Raw genomic sequence first — 10,651 nt, forward strand, 5'->3', positions numbered from 1 at the left:
GAAAAAGTAGCTTTTTGGAATGACATTTTGTGTGGACAGGAAGCACTCAAACATGCCTTCCCTGTACTACATAGTCTGAGCCAAGGACAAGAAGCAACAGTGGCAGAGTTATGGACAGGACAAGGGTGGAACCTGGTTCTAAGAAGGGGACTAAATGATTGGGAGATGACAACCATAGCAAGATTTCATGATACAATGTAAATGGCTACCAATCTGACAGGAGAGGAAGATAGACTAGTATGGAAGGGGGAGAGAGGGGGAGAGTTCACTGTAAAATCAGGATACAGAGAACTTAGGTCTACGGAGGAGCAGCATGCAGGATGGCCCTGGAGGATGATCTAGAGAACAGAAATTCCCTACAAGGTGAATTATTTCACATGGCCTTGGCAAAGCAGGCAGTCTTGACACATGAGAACTTAAACAAGAGGAAACCCAATCTACGCTCTAGTTGCTATCTATGTGAAGAACAGGTGGAGACAGTCAACCATCTCTTTTTACACTGCAAATGGACTGATCAATTGTGGCAGATGTTTATCCAAAAGAGGAAGATTAAGTGGACAAAGCCTGGGAGTATTATAGAAGTCCTACAATGTTGGAACAGGGATGGAAATGCAGGAAAAAATGAGAAGAGATGGAGGATTGTCCCAGCTTGCATTTGGTGGACAATTTGGAAGGAAAGGAATCAAAGATGCTTTGAAGAAAACAGAACAATATCTAGAAGATAAAGACTAATTGCCTAGGGCTTTATTATTTTTGGTGTAAGCAAATAGTGATAGGAGATACTGAAAATGTGTTTAATATTATTGACTGGTTGTAACTAGAAGATCCTAGGAATGATGTAAGTAAAACTTTTTGGAGGGGGACTACACTTTGATGTAGTATACCTGTGGATATATAGAAGTAATGTTACCTTTCTCAAAAAAAAAATATGTACTACATAAAATAAAAAATCACTAAAATTTCTAAGGAATCACTACATAGGCCGTAACCTATGGAATATTGTCATAGTTTGTGTTTTATTATGATCATTGGAAAACAATTAGGCTAATATTTCTTTTTTTGAGAATGAACAATTAGGCGGCTAATATTTCTATTTAGCTATTTATGTTTTTACTTGAAATCAAACTTAATAAATATTATAAAGATAATTTTATTTGTGGATTTGATTAACAAGTAGTAACATTAACACCATGTAATATTGTCTTGTCGATATTTATGATAATATTTTAAATTATAATTTAATTTAAAAAATTTCATAAAATATACTTTTAAGGAAAAAAGGCTGGCCCGACAAAGCCCGTAGCCCACGTATGCGCCTGCCGACCATTTTCTGGCCCACACAAAATGGGCTAGCCTGGCCTGGCCCGTCAAATTTCAAAGCCTGTATGGGTTAGCCCGGATGGGGTGGGCTAGCCCATATTGACAGCTCTAGCTTCATCCTTGCCCATGGAGCTATAAAAAATGCTTTCGTATAACGTATTTTTAGGATCTCTAGAACTTAATTGTTTAATTTTCTACATTAGTAGAGGTGAGGATTCTTTTAATTCTTTCCCTTAAACCAAACCGTAAGGTATTAAGAAACAGAACTATTATGATTTATCATAAATTAAAGCACTTAAAATGAAAAAGGACTAATTGTTAAGCTCTTATGATTGTCGGTACCCAAGCTTGTGGTTCTACTCCGAGTGTATGTTCCTTTGACGTATTACATGATGCAATGTAGAAGAAATGACTGATAATCTCTCATCTAGTCTCAGAATGCAGAACCTGCTGCACAAGTTTAAACTCTTCTTCAGATAAATTTGTTTTTATTTAATTCCCTCTGGATTTATATAACTGATACCTTCCTTTTAGAATGGCATTGACTAGGTTTTAGAATCGAGAAATATTTTCTTGCAACTGCAGTCTCTATCATGCTTCAAGAGTTCTGACATCTTGTAGTGCTGCACAGGATGTTGAGCATATTGTTTTCCATTCTAGCATATGCCAGTTTGAACCTGAAACTATAATGTTCTTGTCTCAGGTATGAAGGCCTTTCTGAAAAGTTTTTGTCATCTCCTGTGCCAAAGATATTGCTTTTAGCTGGGACAGACAGACTTGACAGGTTGTGTACTTTTACCTGTATCAAAGGTTGTGCTGAATTCTATATTGATGCTAAGTATGCATGTGAAGCTTCACCACTATGTAGTTATGTATGCAAGATGTTTCTGTATATTCCTATTCTGATATGTGGTTCAAGTACACCTGATGGTTCCTTATATTCCTGTTTCTGATCCAACTTAATAATGAGTCATCGAAACAATTTATGTGCATGGCTATCCTAAACAATATAATGCTTGCAGTCTCACTTGTAATGAGGAATTGCATGGCCATCCCTCTTGCAAAAGTATCTCTAAATGACTGCCAATTTTATCCTAGTTAACTATCGATTGGTTGGGAATGTGTATAATCCTAAACAGAAAGCAGAATTGCTAAAGTCTGCTTAGAATCTCTGGAGACTTGTCATTGTTCAGTATATGAAAAAACGAGCAGCAAACAGCGGACATATCAATGGAAGCAATAGAGGACTGCCATTTATTCTATCAATTACATAAATGACTAACCTTTCTGGCATTGTCATTATATGTCTATGAACTAAGAATAGAGTCTTGTAAAAGCAATAGTGATGTCATTTGGTTTCAGAGAAGTGTATTGTCCTTTAGTGCCTTCCTTTACTACCTCTAATGGAACTGAAACAGATATACAAAGATATTAGAGAAATAAGTGTGTTTATGCTCAACACTCTAACCCTTTTATATAGGGTTCTCCAACTATATCCAACAAAAACGATCAATTTTCAGAACATGTACGTGGGAACGACCTAGTTTCCAAGTAAATAGATGTCACTATGATTTTTATTGGGTAACAGTTTTCTTGTGGAAATACCCTTCATTATATCTACCTTACTTTCTCTCTCACAAAAATAATGTCTTCATTGTAGAGCTTCGATATACCATTGGATTTGTTACAGTTGAGTTTGTTTATATTTATGTTCTCCATGATGCTTGTTTTGTTCAGAGGACTCGTTCAAGATGCCTTTTCCAGATATAATGTACTTTACAACCCAATGTCTTAAGAGAAGCTATGAAGTAGAATCTCTATCCTAATAGAGGTCAAGATTATTTTTTCCGGTGAAAGATTCTAAAAGCTTATTTCATAACATTTGGGGATGTTTAAGGCTAGAAGCATGAACTATGTTATCAGTTATCAAAAAAAAATATGCTAGAAGCATGAACTACATCGCTCTAGCTTGTGTTTTGATAAAACATGAGACCAATTGTCAATAGTTTCTCTTTATTGTCACAGAACACTCACAATAGGTCAAATGCAAGGGAAGTTCCAAATGGTGGTCGTCAGACACACAGGCCATGCTATACAGGTCCATTTTAATTTTCTTAAGATGCCAATTGGTTTAAATTTGGATTGTACATTTGAATATTTGTTTGTCCTTTGAACATTGCAGGAAGATGTGCCTGATGAATTTGTCACTTTGGTACTCAATTTCATTTCCCATAACCGAATAGGCCCACATGGAATTGAGGTTAGTTTGCGGAACTTGCTATTGGACTACTTTGAAGTGTCTAGCATGATATTTTAACATCCAAAAATATTTTTTTTCTTATTTAATCTTTTTCGGGTACGGTAGACTCTGGACCCTGGGATGGCAAATGGGGCGGGGCAAACCCACATTAACCTGCAAACACTAATATCTGCCCCGCCCTGCCTAACAATTTTTTTCTTTTAATTTTTCCCTGCCCCGCTCCACCCCACCCTGCATGAACCCACCCACATAATGGCTTCGCCACCGTCTAGTCCATATAAATGGCTCACACCACCATCCAGTCCAACTCAACCAACAAATCTTATTATAACCACCGATATATAGCCTCATCAGGTACATCCACCATGTTCCAATCATTATGATTTTATATATAAGGAAATTGTATGGGTTAAAAAGGAAAAATAAATACTAAACATCAACTCCACAACAATAGAAAGAAGAAACAGGGAGGCCATTGCCAGGTAATAAGGTCGCCACGTGTTGAGCAAGTAACACTTTTTTTTGGATGGTTATATATTGTTTCATAATGTACGTATAATATTTTATTACTCCAATATTGTATTGTATTGTTTTGATGAATATATTATTCGGAAGATGATATCATTACATAAAATTAGAGTCATAATTTTTTAAGCTTTTGTTTTGTTTAAATATGTATAGACCCGTAACCCACCCTGCATAACCTTATACCTGCATCCCCTCCGCATAGCCCAAAAACCTCCCTGACCCACCCCATTGTCATCCCTACTGGACCCTATGTATCACTTCATGACTCAAAACAGACATTTTTTTTAGAGGCAGAGGGTCTATCACCAGGCCATCCTTGGTCGAAATACAAACACTTTTGTTCTTCGATATCTTTGTTACCTTTTAGAATAAAACATATTTTTGCAATGTTACTTGTAAGCACACATGTTCTTACAACTTTAGTGAAAATGCATTATGATGGTAACTTTGTTTGCAGATTCCTGGACTTCGTCGACCCCCTCAGTCAAAACCTTGAATACTGGACTGATGCAAAATAATAATTGAATAGCTTGGTTCAGTAACTTTTAGTATCACGAATCAAAGCTTTGGAGATGTTTTTATGGAGATTGTACATAAAGGTGTCAACTGTAATAAATGTTCTATTCCGTAAACAAGAACATTTAAAATAGTTTTGCGTTTGGTTTCTTATTAATGCAAGGATTACAAGTACATGCTTTTTTATGATTCAACGTTATGGCACTAGAAGTGCTTTTTACTATGTCTATAAAATAATAACCATACCCTCTTGCTGATTCATAATATAAAATACCAAAAAGGGTTAAAATGTTCTTTTAAGTAGGGGTTACCAGATCAGATTTGTCCTTTATTTCACCAATTTGATTGAAAAATGATCTCGTTCCATTTAATGGATCAAATTTACCCCTAATTGTTTGAGTGTCCATGTATGATATTTTTGTGCATATTAGTACCTCCAGATTGTTATGACTATATGGGACTCTGTTTAGTCCGTCTAAATACTTTCTGAATTCTAAGGGTGCTTGCTACATAGGCTGGCCTAGATATATATATATATATATATACCTTGAAATTTACTTTTATGTTTCTTTCGTACTTTTAGGTTTTTACCTCAATTTTGTTTTTACCTTTATGCCTGCTTCTTCAACTCATGTGTCTCTTTCTGTTGTATTCCTTCCGATGTGCCTCTTCAGGAACTATCTAAACTATCTATAAAAATTAGATAAATCATACCCATTATTTTTTCTTCTTCTTCATGACAAATTTCATCCCTATTTTTGTGGAACCTCGCCAATTCCTTGGAGGTCTACTTTGGATCTTCACAAAAAAAATAATGAATTTTTTTTATAATTTCCTTGTAGTTTTTTCCTCTATTCAACATGTCAAAAGAGAAATCGTTTCAACCGGTCAATTCTCAAATAAATTATCACAGCCATGACGATTTTTTGGTTCGTACCTACTTTTTGTGGGTTTTCCCCTTCTTTCATCACTTGTCTGACAACTTATGTTACTGTTTTATTCAATGATTTGTAAAGTTTTATTTTTGATGAATTTGTATTGAATTAATTTTGTGTTTTATGTTATGAAAACTTTTTAAGCATTCTTGATGGAATCTGAATTGAGGAAGAGACAACAATGAGCGAATAAATGCCGCCGCAACTTGATAAGGTACTTGTACCTATTAATATATTTTATTGGGAGTTGAAATATTGTTGTAAGAATCATATCTCTGAAATGTTGTAAAGTTTGATCGATATGTAAAAGACAAAATCCTTCAAAATAGTCACAACTCTTTGAAAAAGTCATAACCTATTGGAAAAATCAAACCCTTAAATTTAGTAGAAAATATTTTCCGAAAAATACTTTTTAGTGTTTGGTTTGTGAATGATAAATATTTTAAAGAAAATATCTAATTTCTTTTATTAGAGTGTAGAAAATAATTTTTGACCCGAAAATCAACCTCGATTATCGATGTAGGACATGACCCCGACATGCGAACTAGGACACAACCCTGACGACAGTTCTGAAATTTGACCTTGAGATCTGACCCAGGACATGATCCGTCTCTCGACCCGAGACATTCAAATTGAGACCGAATATCCGACACAAGACCTGACTTCGACATCCAACTTGAACACGATCCATCAATCTGGGTTTCGACTTTGACACTCGAATCGAGACCTGACTTTCAAATCAGGATCCGATCCTGACAACCAATAATCGATGCGAGATCGAAGACTTGAAATTCAAATTTAAATTTCAGCCCCTATTTTCGAATCAGGATACAACCACACCCGATTCGATACCTAACTTTCAAACTGAGAGTTATTTTCTTTTAAAAAAAAACAAAAAAATTAAATTTCTTTNAAATTATAATTAAAAATATTTTTTTAAAAAATAAACTTTTAAATTTTTTTGGGGGGAGGGGGAGGAACTGGTAGGGGTTGCAGTAGGTGTGGCTTAAAGAAAATGAAAATTTGAATTTTTTTCAAAAACAAACTTTCAATTATTTTTTTTGTGGGAAGTGGAGGTAGGGGTAGTCAGGGTTTGGCGGGGTGAAAAAAATCAAAAAATTTAAAATTTCACTTTTTTTTTCGAAAATAAAATTTTAAGTTGTTAATTTTTTTTGGTTGGGGGGATGAGCTGGATTGGGGGTAGGGGACTCGGGGGTGGGGTGGGGGTGGGGGTGGGGGTGGGGGCTAGGGACAAAACAAATTGATTTTTTTAAAAAAGGAAACTTCTAAAATTTAATTTTTTTAATGGAGGGGGTCGGGGTCGGGGTCGGGTAAGAATTATTTTATATTTGAGGTTGGAAGAGAGTTTTGAAAAATATATTCCTTAATTTTTGAAGGGAAGTCATATTCCTTAAATTTGAGGAAAATAAGATGATTTAAATAGCATTCAAGCCAACCAAACATGAAAAAATTGAAAAATATTTTCTAGAACATATTTATTCATACCAATCTCACGCACTATGTTTTCAAAATGAATGTCAAAAATAATTTGAAGAGATTAAGAGTTCGATTCGACACTTAGTTTTTATGATATGTATGTGGGAGTTGTTAATTGCATAATGAGTGTAGATTTTATTGAAAATGGGAGGTGTAAAAAATAAAAAGACCACGTGTTTGATTAAATTTCTTATAACTGTACAGTTAATGGAAGGGCAAGTTTGAGTTCGAAAATAGTGTTATATTTGATCCAAATGAGTGGAAAAAGAGCATTGTTGAATTAAATAAATAGAAAAAAGGCAAATCTAATCCAATAATTGAAAGAAAGACATTTTGAACCTTTTTATAATTTGTTAAAACTGTTATGATTTAGCTAATTATGTTACTAGTCTAATTAGTTAGTTAGTATATTCAATTAATTAGTTAGAATAGTGAGTTAGCTGAATTCTGTTATTGTTGGAATTGACAGCTCATTAGTTAGTTAGATATTTTGATTCCTTTTTTGTATAAATACATTGTCTCCTTATAATGAAAATCAGTTGGTTGATTCTCTCCATACTATCTTCTTCCCTGATTTCTCTTTACTGCATTCATGGATAATCAACCATGGTTATGAGCTGATTTTGACATGGTATCAGAGCACGAGGTATCTCGATTCATCTTTGCCTTTGTGCTTTTTTTTTGATCTCATTATGCTTCCGTATTGCTTCCTTAATATGCGTCTCAGAATTGTTAGCTAGATTAAGTTCTAGATTTGTTTCGTTTCAATTCATTTGTGTTGTGTTTCATCACTGGATCAAATCGTACTTTGTGTATTTCTTTGATCTAAGTTTACTATGGTGATTGTGAGTGGTGAGAATTCTGTGAGTAACAATGGTGTTAACAGTAATGATCTCGGTTCTCCACTGTATATGCATCCTTCGGATAATCCAGGTGCGTCGTTGGTTCAAACTCCTTTTGATGGAGTAGGTTATAGATCGTGGAGACGCAGTGTTCTTAGCTCGAAATTCAGTATTTCATGAACGTACTAAGCATATTGAAGTAGATTGTCACTTTATAAGGAATCTGCTTCAGACAGGTCTCATCTCATTGCATCACATCAGTTCTGATAATCAATTGACAGATATACTAACTAAGACATTGACTGGAATCAAGCATTCTGCAACATTGAGCAAGTTGTCTGTGTTCTCTACACCTCCAACTTGAGGGGGGGGGGGATGTTATGATTTAGCTAATTATGTTACTAGTCTAATTAGTTAGTTAGTTAGTATATTCAATTAATTATTTAGAATAGTGAGTCAACTGAATTCTGTTATTGTTGGAATTGACAGCTTATTAGTTAGTTAGATATTTTGATTCCTTTTTTGTATAAATACGTTGTCTCCTCATAATGAAAATCAGTTGGTTGATTCTCTCCATACTATCTTCTTCCCTGATTTCTCTTTACTGCATTCATGGATAATCAACCATGGTTATGAGCTGATTNGATTGAGTTCTAGATCTGTTTCGTTTCAATTCCTTTTTGTTGTGTTTCATCACTGGGTCAAATCATACTCTGTGTATTTCTTTGATCTGAGTTTACTATGGCGATTGAGAGTGGTTCCCCTTCGACTTAGAATTCTGTGAGTAACAATGGTGTTAACAGTAATGATATCGGTTCTCCACTGTATATGCATCCTTCGGATAATCCAGGTGCTTCGTTGGTTCAAACTCCTTTTGATGGAGTAGGTTATAGATCATGAAGACACAACGTTCTTAGAGTTTTGTCAGTTAAGAACAAGTTGGGTTTCATCAATGGTGATTGTAAGAGGCCCGATCCAGGAACACCACAGTTTCGTCAATGGAAAAGGTATGATGATATGGTTACTTCCTGAATTCTTAATTCTCTAGCTAACGAAATTGCAGAAAGTGTAGAATATGTTTTTGATTCATGTGAGTTGTGGAAAGAATTGGAAGATGGATATGATTAGACTAATGGTGCAAAGTTATATCAAGTTCAGCGTGAAACCAATGAATTATCACAAGGAACTTTGGACATTACTACCTACTACACTAGGATGAAAAAGCTATGGGAAGAATTGAGCACATTACACATCAAAACTCAATGCAATTGTAGTTGCACTTGTGGAGCTAAGGATAATATGTTCAAAGTGGAGCAGGATAGATGATTGATACATTTCCTTATGGGGTTGAATGAGGTCTATACTGTAGTTCGAGGGAATATCCTCATGATGAACCCATTACCTTCCCTAGCACAAACATTTACATTTTCTCTGTTAGTACAGGATGAGAAACAGAGAGAAATTAAACCTAGTGCTCAAATGTTCATGGAATCTGCATCGTTGAATGCAAGTAGTTCAGGGAAGAAAACCACGGAGTATGCAGCTTTCAATACAAATGGTTCAGGAGGAGCAGGTCCTTCTAGGTCAACAAGACCAAACCATTCTCCTACGGGGAACACCAATACCAATTTCAAGACTAACTACTCTCAGACCAGTTCCTATAGTGATAATAGGCCACGTATGGTATGTGATTATTGTAAGAGGCCTAGACACATTAGGGAAAAATGCTATAAACTACATGGTTATCCACAGTCAAATAACAATCCACAGGGGAACAATTATCAGAATTTCTTTACCAAATGGTTATAAGGTGAAAGTTATGAAAGTTGGTAGTGTGATACTTGCACCAGACATTGTTTTACATGAAGTGTTGTATGTGCCCTCATTTAAGTATAATTTTATTTCCATGCATTGCCTTTCAAAATCCATGCCTAAAAGTGCTGTGTATTTTTCTGAATCTTCATGCATTCTGCAGGCCCCTTCAATGAAGAGGCCTCTGGTGATTGGTGAAGCAAGGATGGGCTTTATTTTCTGTGTTCTAAATGTTTGATGAAGCCTGTTCATTCTGGTGCTGCTTTTGCTGCTTCCAACTCCGATTACTTGTGAAGACAAGATGTTTTCAATTCTAAACTTGTATTTTTTCCTATTCACTCATGTAAACACAATACACAGCCTTATGTTTGTCCTTCACTCAATAAAACTCTGATATTTCTACTTCTTTTATGACTCATACCTGCAATGATGTGAATGTGTTGTGGCATAATAGACTTGGACATGTACCCTTTGTAAAGATGAAGGAAATTAAGCCTATACCTAAGAGGTTTTCTGCAAAACAACACTTTCTTTGTAATATATGTCCAATGGCAAGACAGGAAAAAATGCCATTTCATCATAGTACCCACATTTCTACCAAAATATTTCAATTGTTACACATAGACCTATGGGGTCCCTACCACATGATGACACATGATAAACATATATACTTTATCACTATTGTTGATGACTATAGTAGATGCACATGAACCCAATTATTGACATGTAAGAGTAACACCTTAGCAGTCATCAAAAGTTTCTTATGCATGATTGAGAACAAATTCAATACCTGTGTTCAGACCATAAGAACTGACAATGGACTTGAGTTTGTGAATACATAAACATCAACCTTCTTTAAGGGAAAATGAATTATACATGAGAGAACCTGTCCTCACACACCCCAACAAAATGGGCTGGTAGAAAGAAAGCACAAGTATTTG

General features: G+C 35.2%; 1 long non-coding RNA gene across 1 annotated transcript; it reads left to right on the forward strand.

Moving 5' to 3' along the window:
- The first annotated feature begins 1,998 nt into the window (after nt 1-1,998).
- On the forward strand, nt 1,999-4,787 carry LOC125844781 (uncharacterized). The gene is made up of 4 exons (XR_007444176.1): nt 1,999-2,104; nt 3,346-3,418; nt 3,503-3,580; nt 4,566-4,787. It is a non-coding gene; the product is annotated as an uncharacterized LOC125844781 (long non-coding RNA).
- The last annotated feature ends 5,864 nt before the right edge of the window (nt 4,788-10,651 follow it).

This window comes from Solanum stenotomum, chromosome 11 (assembly GCF_019186545.1).
Source record: "Solanum stenotomum isolate F172 chromosome 11, ASM1918654v1, whole genome shotgun sequence".
Taxonomy (NCBI): Eukaryota; Viridiplantae; Streptophyta; class Magnoliopsida; order Solanales; family Solanaceae; genus Solanum; species Solanum stenotomum.